The sequence below is a fragment of the Haliotis cracherodii genome, unplaced genomic scaffold, assembly GCF_022045235.1.
Source record: "Haliotis cracherodii isolate W230 unplaced genomic scaffold, xgHalCrac1.p SCAF_11, whole genome shotgun sequence".
Classification (NCBI taxonomy): Eukaryota; Metazoa; Mollusca; class Gastropoda; order Lepetellida; family Haliotidae; genus Haliotis; species Haliotis cracherodii.
Genome location: NW_027266266.1, coordinates 28,453,996 through 28,467,236, shown reverse-complemented (window position 1 = coordinate 28,467,236; position 13,241 = coordinate 28,453,996). Strand labels below are relative to the sequence as shown.

General features: G+C 41.8%; 1 protein-coding gene across 1 annotated transcript in view; it reads left to right on the top strand.

Moving 5' to 3' along the window:
* Nucleotides 1–7,624: 7,624 nt before the first annotated feature.
* The window catches only part of LOC139456394 (fibrinogen-like protein A), a 68,684-nt gene continuing 63,067 nt past the window's right edge, over nucleotides 7,625–13,241 (top strand). The window contains exon 1 of the mRNA XM_071238085.1: nucleotides 7,625–7,909. The gene's annotated coding sequence lies outside the window, so the exon portion shown is untranslated. The remainder of the gene's footprint in view (nucleotides 7,910–13,241) is intronic.

Here is a 13,241-nt window from a genome sequence, read left to right as displayed (position 1 = left end):
TTGCAAACACAAACATTGTATTCTACAGCCATCTGTTCACTCACGCGATCGAGTACAATTGACAACATGCGTTGTTTAAGACAAGAGCATTGGGTAATTAGCAGTGTTAGAAATGAGGCCAGTGTTGTGGACCTGGCACTGGAAGACGTTCAACTACAACAAAGCAGGGGTGTCAGTGTTGCGGGTTATTTGCTAATAACAGCAACATGGGGTGAGTTCTGTATGTGGGTAATGGCAACATCAAACAAGTTTGTGTGGTGGTGAAAGTGTGTCTGGCGGGTTATTGGCGCGTCACATATTTATTCTTCGTCTTAGATCACCAGCCTCGTATGTCTCTCTGTTAAACCAAACACAAATATGAGGAAGCGACGCTATTGAATGAGATTCTGATGTTTTCTGGGTTTGGACGTAAATGACATGCGGTATAGGAACATAGCAACAAGCATAGGGACATGACAACAGGTTAACGGATCCGGGTTAAATCCCATAATGCCCTTCTACATACAGGAAGTACATGTAAACTACAGCCAAACCGTCTTATTGACTAATTGTTTACAAAATCACCCGGATCCCGACTCGTACACTCTCATAGCGGGAGTCTCAGCACCCAGTTCCAGTCTAGCTTCAGACAGAGTAAGCTTGCTGAACCCTTTTCATTATTGAGACGTCGCCTCTGTGCAATGAGAGCAGTCATTACCTACTAGACCGGTATGCTTAAATAGTTATGATCTTAAGACAAAGTGGGGTTTGAAGGTGTTGAAGTAAACTGGGACGCCCGACTGGCTGTCGTCCACTTCATTGTTGCGGCGGGTGACAGTGTGTTGTGTACTGACGGGGACACAGCACTAGCCCTGCCGACACAGGATCACTGCAAAGTGATTTTACGACATTAACATTTACAAATAGGATACATGGGAACAAGGATGCAGGCACCCATCAATAGAACGAAATAAGATACGATCAATAGTAGCTGACATGGTGAAATCGTCTTGGCCTTGCGATACATATATGTAAAGCTGCTAGTTCGTGAAGTACATGTATGTAAAGCTGCTAGTTCTTGAAGTACATGTATGTAAAGCTGCTAGTTCGTGAAGTACATCTTTGTAAAGCTGCTAGTTCGTGAAGTACATCTTTGTAAAGCTGCTAGTTCTTGAGGTACATGTATGTAAAGCTGCTAGTTCGTGAAGTACATCTTTGTAAAGCTGCTAGTTCGTGAAGTACATCTTTGTAAAGCTGCTAGTTCTTGAAGTACATCTTTGTAAAGCTGCTAGTTCTTGAAGTACATCTTTGTAAAGCTGCTAGTTCGTGAAGTACATCTTTGTAAAGCTGCTAGTTCTTGAAGTACATCTTTGTAAAGCTGCTAGTTCTTGAATTACATGTGTGTAAAGCTGCTAGTTCTTGAAGAATACGTGTGTAAAGCTGCTAAGTCTTGAAGTACACGTGTGTAAAGCTTCTAGTTCGTGAAGTACATCTTTGTAAAGCTGCTAGTTCTTGAAGTACATGTGTGTAAAGCTGCTAGTTCATGAAGTACATGTGTGTAAAGCTGCTAGTTCTTGAAGAATACGTGTGTAAAGCTGCTAAGTCTTGAAGTACATGTGTGTGTAAAGCTGCTAGTTCATGAAGTACATGTGTGTAAAGCTGCTAGTTCATGAAGTACATCTTTGTAAAGCTGCTAGTTCTTGAAGAACACGTGTGTAAAGCTGCTAGTTCTTGAAGAATACGTTTGTAAAGCTGCTAAGTCTTGAAGTACACGTGTGTAAAGCTGCTAGTTCATGAAGTACATGTGTGTGTAAAGCTGCTAGTTCATGAAGTACACGTGTGTAAAGCTGCTAGTTCTTGAAGTACATGTGTGTAAAGCTGCTAGTTCATGAAGAATACGTGTGTAAAGCTGCTAAGTCTTGAAGTACTCGTGTGTAAAGCTGCTAGTTCTTGAAGTACATGTGTGTAAAGCTGCTAGTTCTTGAAGTACATGTGTGTAAAGCTGCTAGTTCTTGAAGTACATGTGTGTAAAGCTGCTAGTTCATGAGGAATACGTGTGTAAAGCTGCTAAGTCTTGAAGTACTCGTGTGTAAAGCTGCTAGTTCTTGAAGTACATGTGTGTTAAGCTGCTAGTTCATGAAGTACATCTTTGTAAAGCTGCTAGTTCTTGAAGAACACGTGTGTAAAGCTGCTAGTTCTTGAAGAATACGTTTGTAAAGCTGCTAAGTCTTGAAGTACACGTGTGTAAAGCTGCTAGTACATGAAGTACATGTGTGTGTAAAGCTGCTAGTTCATGAAGTACGTGTGTGTAAAGTTGCTAGTTCATGAAGTACATGTGTGTAAAGCTGCTAGTTCATGAAGGACGTGTGTAAAGCTGCTAGTTCTTGAAGAACACGTGTGTAAAGCTGCTAGTTCTTGAAGTACGTATGTGTAAAGCTGCTAGTTCATGAAGTACGTGTGTGTAAAGTTGCTAGTTCATGAAGTACATGTGTGTAAAGCTGCTAGTTCATGAAGTACACGTGTGTAAAAATAATAGTGTGATAGTGCATAATAGTGCACCTAGTTCTTGACGTATATGTGACTAAAGCTCTTTGCTTTTGAAGTATATGTGTGTATATCTGCTAATTATATATGCTTTGTTTATTGTTGCTCGTTTGTTTGTTTGTTTAACGCCACACTCAGCAATTTCCAGCTATATGACGGCGGTCTGTAAATAATTGAATCTGGACCAGACAACCCTGTGATTGACATCATGAGCATCGGTCTACGCAATTGGGATATGATGACATGCATTAACCAAGTCAGCAAGCCTGACCACCTGATCCAGTTTGTCGCCTCTTACGACAATTCTAAGCCAGATCTTTACGGGACTAAATTTTGCATACGATACGATCACTAGTAGCTGACGTGATGAAATCGTTTTGGCCTTGAAGTACGTGTGTTTCAATCTGCTAGTTATTGAAGCATATGTTTTGTACGTGATTATAATTGTAGCTGCAACTGCTGATAGAGTATTTATTAAACGCGTGTGAAAGATTGTATTTCTCCTTCCTTTCCCAAGACAATAGACACATTTACTGTTTTCTGTTTAACTGCCAACAGTTTTCATAGGCTAGGTTCATCAGCTGAGACTAATTGTGTTTCAGACCATGAATAGTTGATATGAAGTTATTGTTTTACTGCGTCCCTAGACACCGAACCTCTCGTAACCGACTGTCTGTGTAAACTCGCAGTCTCCGCCATCGACCCAACTGCCCAGCTACGAGGAATGACGGCTTATATAGTTATCTAATGTTGAAAGTCCCGAGCCATAGCGAGATGCGAGTAGGTTATCGTATACATTACCATTAGGTTTGTTTTATTTTGAGAAAATGTAGAAACACGTTTGTTTTCCGATCCAAGCTGGACACGAAACATGAACACGGACAGTGGCTGACGTCATCTTTAACTATGACGTGTCTGTGCAGTGTTTTTGTACACGCAGGTCGTGTGCAATGTGCTTATTTAAGGATGTCGATTACGTCATAGGTCGGGAGGAAACGTTATGACCCCACTGAATTTGAATGGAGTCAAAATCCTACCCGGCACCATCTGCACATTGTAGTTACCCTAACACTTCTGGTAAATGTGTTTAGAACACAGATAAGATATGTTTAGATCTAAACGTGATTAGAAATGTGTATAAATCCTGAAGGAAATACACGTTTGGTGTGTTCTGTACGTCTTCGGTTCCATCTGAACGCATTTACATCTAAACACATGAAATGAACTATCGCCTCACAGCCTAAACACCACCTGAACACAATATTTCCATAATCTAAACATGTTTAGAATTTACACAAGTAAGAACATGTTTAGAGTTTAAACAAGTTTTAACATATTTAGATTTTAAACATGTTTAAGGTCTACACATGTTTCGAATTTAAACACGTTTAAACATGTTTATATTCGAAATAAAGTGCATTAGGTAATAAGTCAAATATGGATAACAATTATAACATACAATATGTATATGGAAATTAGATGTGCAAATCAGATTCGCAGGGACTTGCACAACACATAAACCACCAGGACTTACAACGAACCTTGTACAATATTAACATTTAAATGTACAAATAGTGGATAGTGTTTAACTTTGTGTGGACCAAAACATATTTTTTACAGTGTGGAAATAAACATGTTGCCTTCTCCTAATGTGACTGAATTTACCATGAGGAATACTATGCAGCCTATACATTTGGTTAAATATGTTTCGTAAAATGTGTATGCATGACGACAGATGTCCCAGAATACCAGCACATTGGTCGTCGGGGTCCATGCCTCATCAGGCACGTGACATTCACTCGCATAAGATGCTTTGAACCTGGCCGGTGTAACCCAAACTAACCCCGTACAGATGCAGGCAACTAGAAGAAATTAATAGTTATTGCTTGGTAACAGTAGGGGATCCTACCTATGAGTGCGAGAGAAAATAAAGCTATAAATACTGGTACTTGGTAGCTTCACGTCATAATCACCCCAGGTATATCTACACGAGTAATGGTACATAGCTACATCTACACGAGTAATGGTAGATAGCTACATCTACACGAGTAATGGTACACAGCTACATCTACACGAGTAATGGTAGATAGCTACATCTACACGAGTAATTGTACATAGCTACATCTACACGAGGAATGGCAGATAGCTACATCTACACGAGTAATGGTACATAGCTACATCTACATGAGGAATGGCAGATAGCTACATCTACACGAGTAATGGTACATAGCTACATCTACATGAGGAATGGCAGATAGCTACATCTACACGAGTAATGGTACATAGCTACATCTACATGAGGAATGGCAGATAGCTACATCTACATGAGTAATGGTACATAGCTACATCTACACGAGGAATGGCAGATAGCTACATCTACACGAGTAATGGTACATAGCTACATCTACATGAGGAATGGCAGATAGCTACATCTACACGAGTAATGGTACATAGCTACATCTACACGAGGAATGGCAGATAGCTACATCTACATGAGTAATGGTACATAGCTACATCTACACGAGTAATGGTAGATAGCTACATCTACACGAGTAATGGTACATAGCTACATCTACATGAGGAATGGCAGATAGCTACATCTACATGAGTAATGGTACATAGCTACATCTACACGAGGAATGGTAGATAGGTACACATACACGAGTAATGGTACATAGCTACATCTACATGAGTAATGGTAGATAGGTACACATACACGAGTAATGGTAGATAGCTACACCGTCACGAGTAATGGTAGATAGGTACACATACACGAGTAATGGTAGATAGGTACATCTACACGAGTAATGGTAGATAGGTACACATACACGAGGAATGGTACATAGCTACATCTACATGAGTAATGGTAGATAGGTACACATACACGAGTAATGGTACATAGCTACATCTACACGAGTAATGGTAGATAGCTACATCTACATGAGGAATGGCAGATAGCTACATCTACACGAGTAATGGTACATAGCTACATCTACACGAGTAATGGTAGATAGGTTCATCTACACGAGTAATGGTAGATAGGTTCATCTACACGAGTAATGGTAGATAGGCACACCTACACGAGTAATGGTAGATAGGTACACCTGCATGAGTAATGGTAGATAGCTACACCTACACGAGTAATGGTAGATAGGTACATCTACACGAGTAATGGTAGATAGGTACACCTACATGAGTAATGGTAGATAGCTACACCTACACGAGTAATGGTAGATAGGTACATCTACACGAGTAATGATAGATAGCTACATCTACACGAGTAATGGTAGATAGGTACATCTACACGAGTAAAGGTAGATAGCTACACCGTCACGAGTAATGGTAGATAGGTACACATACACGAGTAATGGTAGATAGGTACACCTACATGAGTAATGGTAGATAGGTACACCTACACGAGTAATGGTAGATAGCTACATCTACACGAGTAATGATAGATAGCTACATCTACACGAGTAATGGTAGATAGCATAATCTACACGAGTAATGATAGATAGCTACATCTACACGAGTAATGGTAGATAGGTACATCTACACGAGTAATTGTAGATAGCATAATCTACACGAGTAATTGTAGATAGCTACACATACACGAGTAATGGTACATAGCTACATCTACACGAGTAATGATAGATAGCTACATCTACACGAGTAAAGGTAGATAGCTAAACCTACACGAGTAATGGTAGATAGGTACATATACACGAGTAATGGTAGATAGGTACACCTACACGAGTAATGGTAGATAGGTACATCTACACGAGTAAAGGTAGATAGCTACATCTACACGAGTAATTGTAGATAGCTACACATACACGAGTAATTGTAGATAGCTTCATCTACACAACTGTAGATCTAAACGAGTAAGTGTAGATAGCTTCACCTACACGAATATTGGTAGATAGGTACACCTACACGAGTAATGGTAGATAGGTACACCTACACGAGTAATGGTAGATAGGTTGATCTACACGAGTAATGGTAGATAGCTACATCTACACAAGTAACTGTAGATAGCTACATCTACACAAGTAACTGTAGATAGCTACATCTACACGAGTAATGAGCCTTAAGGGTGACTTGGGTGCACACCACATGTAATGTTACTTTCTATTTTCTCACACTATATGAGATCCGACTGCTGCGTTAGTGAGGGGGAGATGAGATGGAAGACAAAGGGATGTTCTCCTCCGACTGAGATTCCGCAGCGTCGGGCTTGAACTGCAGCACCCGTCGTAATGAGAAACACGTCACACCACACAAACCCCTGCAGTCAACATCAAAGAAGCTCCTCATCACTACAGGGATTGGTTCAAGAAGGATGTCGTAAACTACATCGTTATCCGGGGACGACGGCAACAAGGGCATCTTGTGTGAGACGGACCAGACCAGGGTAGGGGGAGTAGACTGATGGATTTCTTGTAACGTTCTTGTTCTGTTATTGAACGTTACTTCCACGTTAAGTAATCACTGATAGTCTTTGTTACAAAATACACATTACAATCCCCACTGCTATAGCTTCCTTCACTAACATACACCACTACAGCCACTGTTCTGTTCTGTACAGTCACATGCGGTGATGCGGATTGGCTGACACGTGTGGCGGTAGAGCGCCCTATCGAGGCATATGGTGTAGAGTGACAAAGATCCACAATCCCAACATGTTGTTGTTTTCATACCCCACAGATTAGAGTAAGGTTTATAGTCCAGCACTTAGAAGTTTGATTTTCTTATGAATGATGTTTATAAACTATTTATCACGGTGTTTTTATTCATGTTTATTAAAAACTTCCACAAGGAAAACATGTCGGTAGAGCACTATGAGCATCACCTACACGTTCATACATAACAAGGTAACCAATCAATGAAATTGCAAGAAATAAATGTCATGCAATAAGCTAATAAGGTAAACATCCCGTCAGACGCGTCCCGGTCCGTCAGAGCTTCCGACATCAGTATCTGTGTGCTTCCTTCCGCTGGTGTACATAGCTGTCACTCACTCAGTCGCCGACTGCCTCGCTCGCTCCGGTACTTGCTGTACCCGTGTAAGTTGCCGCCGCCGCCGCAGACAGTGCCTGCGTCCCAGAACCAGCTGATCACTGCACACTCCTACAACAGCAAATCGTCATCCGCGGGGGACTATTTTTAGCTGCGGAGTTGGAAGAGCGATCGAGTGAGTGGCCTGGTTGTCAGATGTGTAGACAACTAGGAAGAAGGCAGCGCGTGTAGTTCTACAACGGGAGCAGACACTTTGCAAAGTTTGGAGGATTTGATTACTTTTATCAACACTGAAGGACCATTTTCAATTTTTTGTGCACATTCGAAACGGATATATATACATATATATATATTTGCTTCGTGTAAGGTGAGTTGATTTCATACAACGTATAGTAATTTAAGATACACCAATCACAGTGAAACCTACTGTGATTGTGTTCTAATGTTCCATGACTTGATAGACACTTGTACCGATCGCGATTTAATTTACTGTTACCGACTATTTTGTTTATGTTGTCAGTAAGACATTTGGTCTTTACTTACCATTTTTCAGGCGCACGTGAAGTGTGACACGCAGTATTTTTACATCAACGCCTTATATTCATATACACTTTTGGCTACGTGAACTTAAGTTTATTATAATTTAAGTTTAAGCCTGCAACCCCGTTTAACATGTTTACCGATGTACTAGTGTGCACACGCTCTTGGGAGCTTTGTACATGAATGTTTTCAAAACCATTTTCCGCATTAAATTTGCATGTTGGAGTCTAGCAGTGAGATGAAAACACGTGACCTCTGGATCCAGGTGTGTGCTGTGGCCGGTACCCGGTATCGGGACGTGGTCAGTGATAGCTTGACTTGTTGATTTCACGCCATAGTTGCACAAAGAAAATCGGACACCATAAAGTAATGGTGCGGTGTTAGGATCGACACTAATTTCACAGAGACGGGCTTTTTGTGTAACCTGCTTTTGTAGCAGTTTATAATGCAAACACATACATGTATTCTGCAATCGACGCATGATGCCAACCTGTTGATGATGTCACGGTTACAAATTTATGTTGGATGGCGAAGTGAGCAACTTTTGAAAGAATTATGTCCATCCCTTTATCAACCTTGTTTTTAGAGATACGTCCAATCTACAGCTGTGTGTACTATATGTACTATACACATGTATAGTTGTGTATTGGAGTGCTTGAGTTGTGGAGGCAGATATGCATGGATGTACACATCAAACAGCGGACACTGCTCGTGACATTCTGCAAGAGCGACAGTGGGGAACGACTATGACCTGCACATCTGCACTGCCGTAAGGGGAAATGAAGATTTATTGACGAGGACAGTACACTGAATTTGACAGTGTAGCAACTGACGTATCTAGGGTCGGCTATGTGTGAGTGCGGGGGAGATGTGAATGAAACGCTGGAAATCGTCATCTGATGCACCACGGAGTTATAACACAACATTGTTGGATGGCGAAATGTGAGAGCGCTCGTGTAGATAAGCCGGTTTATGTGATGGAGCTACAAGCACGGATGATATGAGTGATAAACACGATTATTTGGCTAACACTACATGGGGGAAAGACAGATCGTATGTTACTGGTTTTCAAGGATTTGACTAAAGAAGGCTGGTATCGTAAATGATAAGTTGAGATAGGCGAGGGAGCAATCATCACAGTGGAGCGGGTGTGGGACCACAGTGCTTAATGGATGCCACAAAGATTATTGAAACAGGTTACATGTGCAATAACGACCTTTGACCCCCTCGAAGAATAGGGAAGATGTGCCGTGGAGGAGGGACGGGTTAACTTGGTGGGGGTGGGGTAATCTTATATATGACGGTTAGATTGGTGGAGCTAAGAGGACATGTTGCTGAGTGTAAAGGCACCGACACAAACAGATTTAAAGTTTCGTTTGACTTACGATGAACAACGTAATTTATTTGAAACCTCTAAGGTTAGGGGTCACTGACAGTCTGACTAACTCATTCATATATGAATCATTATATAGGAAACATTCAGTAGTTAGTCCACTTACGTACGTCTCCCGCCAGTCAGGTGACGAGGCAGAGCGAGTGCGCTGCGGGCCTGTCTTTCATACAAACACACACAAGTTTTTGATTTGTGCTTAAACGGTATCCACATTTGAATATAGGGTTTTGCCCAGTGCATTACATTAGCGTAGATTCCAGCATTGTAGGTTTGTAGATGACTCCTGCATATCCAACACGAACACCAGGACTCGTCTGTCAGTCCACGCCACAGCTAGGGGTCGCGTTACTTACTTACAACCCTGTCTCTCTATAACTAACACCTAATGTAGACACACATTTATAAACCGAGTGACGTTTTGTTTGTGATAATAATAATGTGAAACACGTAGTATATCTTCTGAGGTACACACTCAGTGTACTCATAAAACCGTTGTGCATACTTAGTGCTGAAGGTCGTCAAGTCGGGGGGAATGATTGTGTGTAATGGGATCTCATTTCTGTCATTCCGATCTGGAAAACTCAAGCTTTGGCTTTTGTCAGCGGTGAATTATTCATACGCGAGTATTGATAACGGTTATATTGGTGAATAGTACAAGAAAAGCGCGACACTGTCAGCTCTACACGTACCCCGTGAGTACTGGGTGTGCGATCTTGCTGCACCCACATCACCGGCTGTTGCTGTTGCTGTTGCTGTTGCTGCTGTTTCTACATCAAGACAAAAACGCACCACAATATATCACCATCTCCCATCTAAATGGTTGTTTTTTTTGGTTAACAGCAACATATTGCAGAAATAAGTCAGTATTCAGAAATTATTATTTTATGAAATTGATATCAGCCATAATAATGCCCATTGAAACTTACATGGATGTCGAGTGTAGACGACCGTTTAGATGAACTGTATACCTGCAGGCTTCCGGGCAGAACACACTTGTTTTCAGTCAGCTTGCGCTGTCTGTAGAAACATGTTGTAAGTAACGAATATTGTTATATTTCATATATGTTTGAATGATCAACTACGCAACACGTCACTGCGCTAGGTCTCGCACACAGGTTTATACCTCGGAGATTGCCATTGATGTCAAAGATGTGTTTGGTTTGAACATGAGAGACATGTAGACCACCCGGAAAAGGCTGCCCGGCCGTGTCGCCATGGAGTGGCAGGTGCCCAGTAAGGAAGTAAGACGTCCACGTGATCGCCAAGTGGAGCTGCACCCCCGGGACAGCCAAGAACTCGTGCACGTGCGCGCTCAGCTGTGAACACAATTATGATGTAAATGTGATTTAGGGGAAATCAAAGCGATTTGAAACCTGCCTACTGACACTGACACACGCACAGATGAACTACTAAGGAGAATCGTAGCATGACATGGGTTTTCGTTTTGAGAGGATTTCAGACATGTCAAGTTTGCTATGCCTTCAACCCAAAAGATAACTCACATAAGATGTTTCAGGTTTTAAGATTGTCGGGGCATTGGCGAACACGTCTATTGGAATGATCGATCTCATAACTCATAACACGTGCTGCTGTTATAACCAATTATCTAGTTACTTCCTCGATGTCGAACGTTCACGTTGTCAGAGCCGTTGTTAAACCATGTTGCTGTCCGTAATTTGTAACCAGAATGTATTGCGCGTTGGTTTACAAGCAGTGGCAAAGGACACCGTAGAGCTATACCCCATCAGAATCAGTAGACTAACAGAACACAACCCTTCTGAGTGGTCTCATCTAATCACATAAACAATCGCCCTCCTAACACCGCGCTACGCTGCTGCTGCAACTCCCAGATGCCTAAATAAAGATATGGCCTGTCTGTTCCGCATCATCAAAGATGGTGAGTTGAATTTTCCGAGATGAAAAGTTAAGTGACGAACGACATGCCTGTGTTATGAATGGGCAACACAGATCCGGGTCTTCACTTACGTCCACGTAATCGACCTGCAGCATGGTCTCAAGTGTTTACACACGTGGCTTTCAAAATTCAATTCTTAAATGCTTGCTTATATGACATGGGCCATATCGTCAGCTACATATTTTAGATTCCCACACAGTCAACGGCCTCTACGATGGCCTGGTGGAAGGGGGATCATCATCAGCTAGACATTGGCCTTGGGGGAGTAGTTGAAATGATGGAAGTGTATGTTGGTAACATGTTTGTTATATGCTTGTTACACACAAGCCATGAACACGCAAGCGTTACCCTTGCAATGCCTTGACTTCATCAGCAGCAAATACCACGTGTCAAACTGGTTACTTGCTAAGAGGTCTTCATCAGCGGCAAATACCACGTGTCAAACTGATTACTGACTAAGAGGTCTTCATCAGCAGCAAATACCACGTGTCAAACTGAATACTGACTAAGAGGTCTTCATCAGCAGCAAATACCACGTGTCAAACTGATTACTGACTAAGAGGTCTTCATCAGCCGCAAATACCACGTGTCAAACTGATTACTGACTAAGAGGTCTTCATCAGCAGCAAATACCACGTGTCAAACTGAATACTGACTAAGAGGTCTTCATCAGCGGCAAATACCACGTGTCAGACTGATTACTGACTAAGAGGTCTTCATCAGCGGCAAATACCACGTGTCAGACTGATTACTGACTAAGAGGTCTTCATCAGCAGCAAATACCACATTTCAAACTGATTACTGACTAAGAGGTCTTCATCAGCAGCAAATACCACGTGTCAAACTGATTACTGACTAAGAGGTCTTCATCAGCGGCAAATACCACGTGTCAAACTGATTACTGACTAAGAGGTCTTCATCAACAGCAAATATCACGTGTCAAACTGATTACTGACTAAGAGGTCTTCATCAACAGCAACTACCACGTGTCAGGCTGGTTTCCTGCTAAGAGGTCTTATCAGCGGCAAATACCACGTGTCAAACTGATTACTGGCTAAGAGGTCTTCATCAGCGGCAAATACCACGTGTCAAACTGATTACTGACTAAGAGGTCTTCATCAGCCGCAAATACCACGTGTCAGACTGATTACTGACTAAAAGGTCTTCATCAGCGGCAAATACCACGTGTCAAACTGATTACTGACTAAGAGGTCTTCATCAGCAGCAAATACCACGTGTCAAACTGATTACTGACTAAGAGGTCTTCATCAGCAGCGAATACCACGTGTCAAACTGATTACTGAATAAGAGGTCTTCATCAGCAGCAAATACCACGTGTCAAACTGATTACTGATTAAGAGGTCTTCATCAGCGGCAAATACCACGTGTCAGACTGATTACTGACTAAGAGGTCTTCATCAGCGGCAAATATCACGTGTCAAACTGATTACTGACTAAGAGGTCTTCATCAACAACAAATACCACGTGTCAAACTGATTACTGACTAAGAGGTCTTCATCAGCCGCAAATACCACGTGTCAGACTGATTACTAAGAGGTCTTCATCAGCAGCAAATATCACGTGTCAAACTGATTACTGACTAAGAGGTCTTCATCAACAGCAAATACCACGTGTCAGGCTGGTTTCTTGCTAAAAGGTCTTATCAGCGGCAAATACCACGTGTCAAACTGATTACTGACTAAGAGGTCTTCATCAGCGGCAAATACCACGTGTCAAACTGATTACTGACTAAGAGGTCTTCATCAGCAGCTAATACCACGTGTCAAACTGATTACTGACTAAGAGGTCTTCATCAGCGGCAAATACCACGTGTCAGACTGATTACTGACT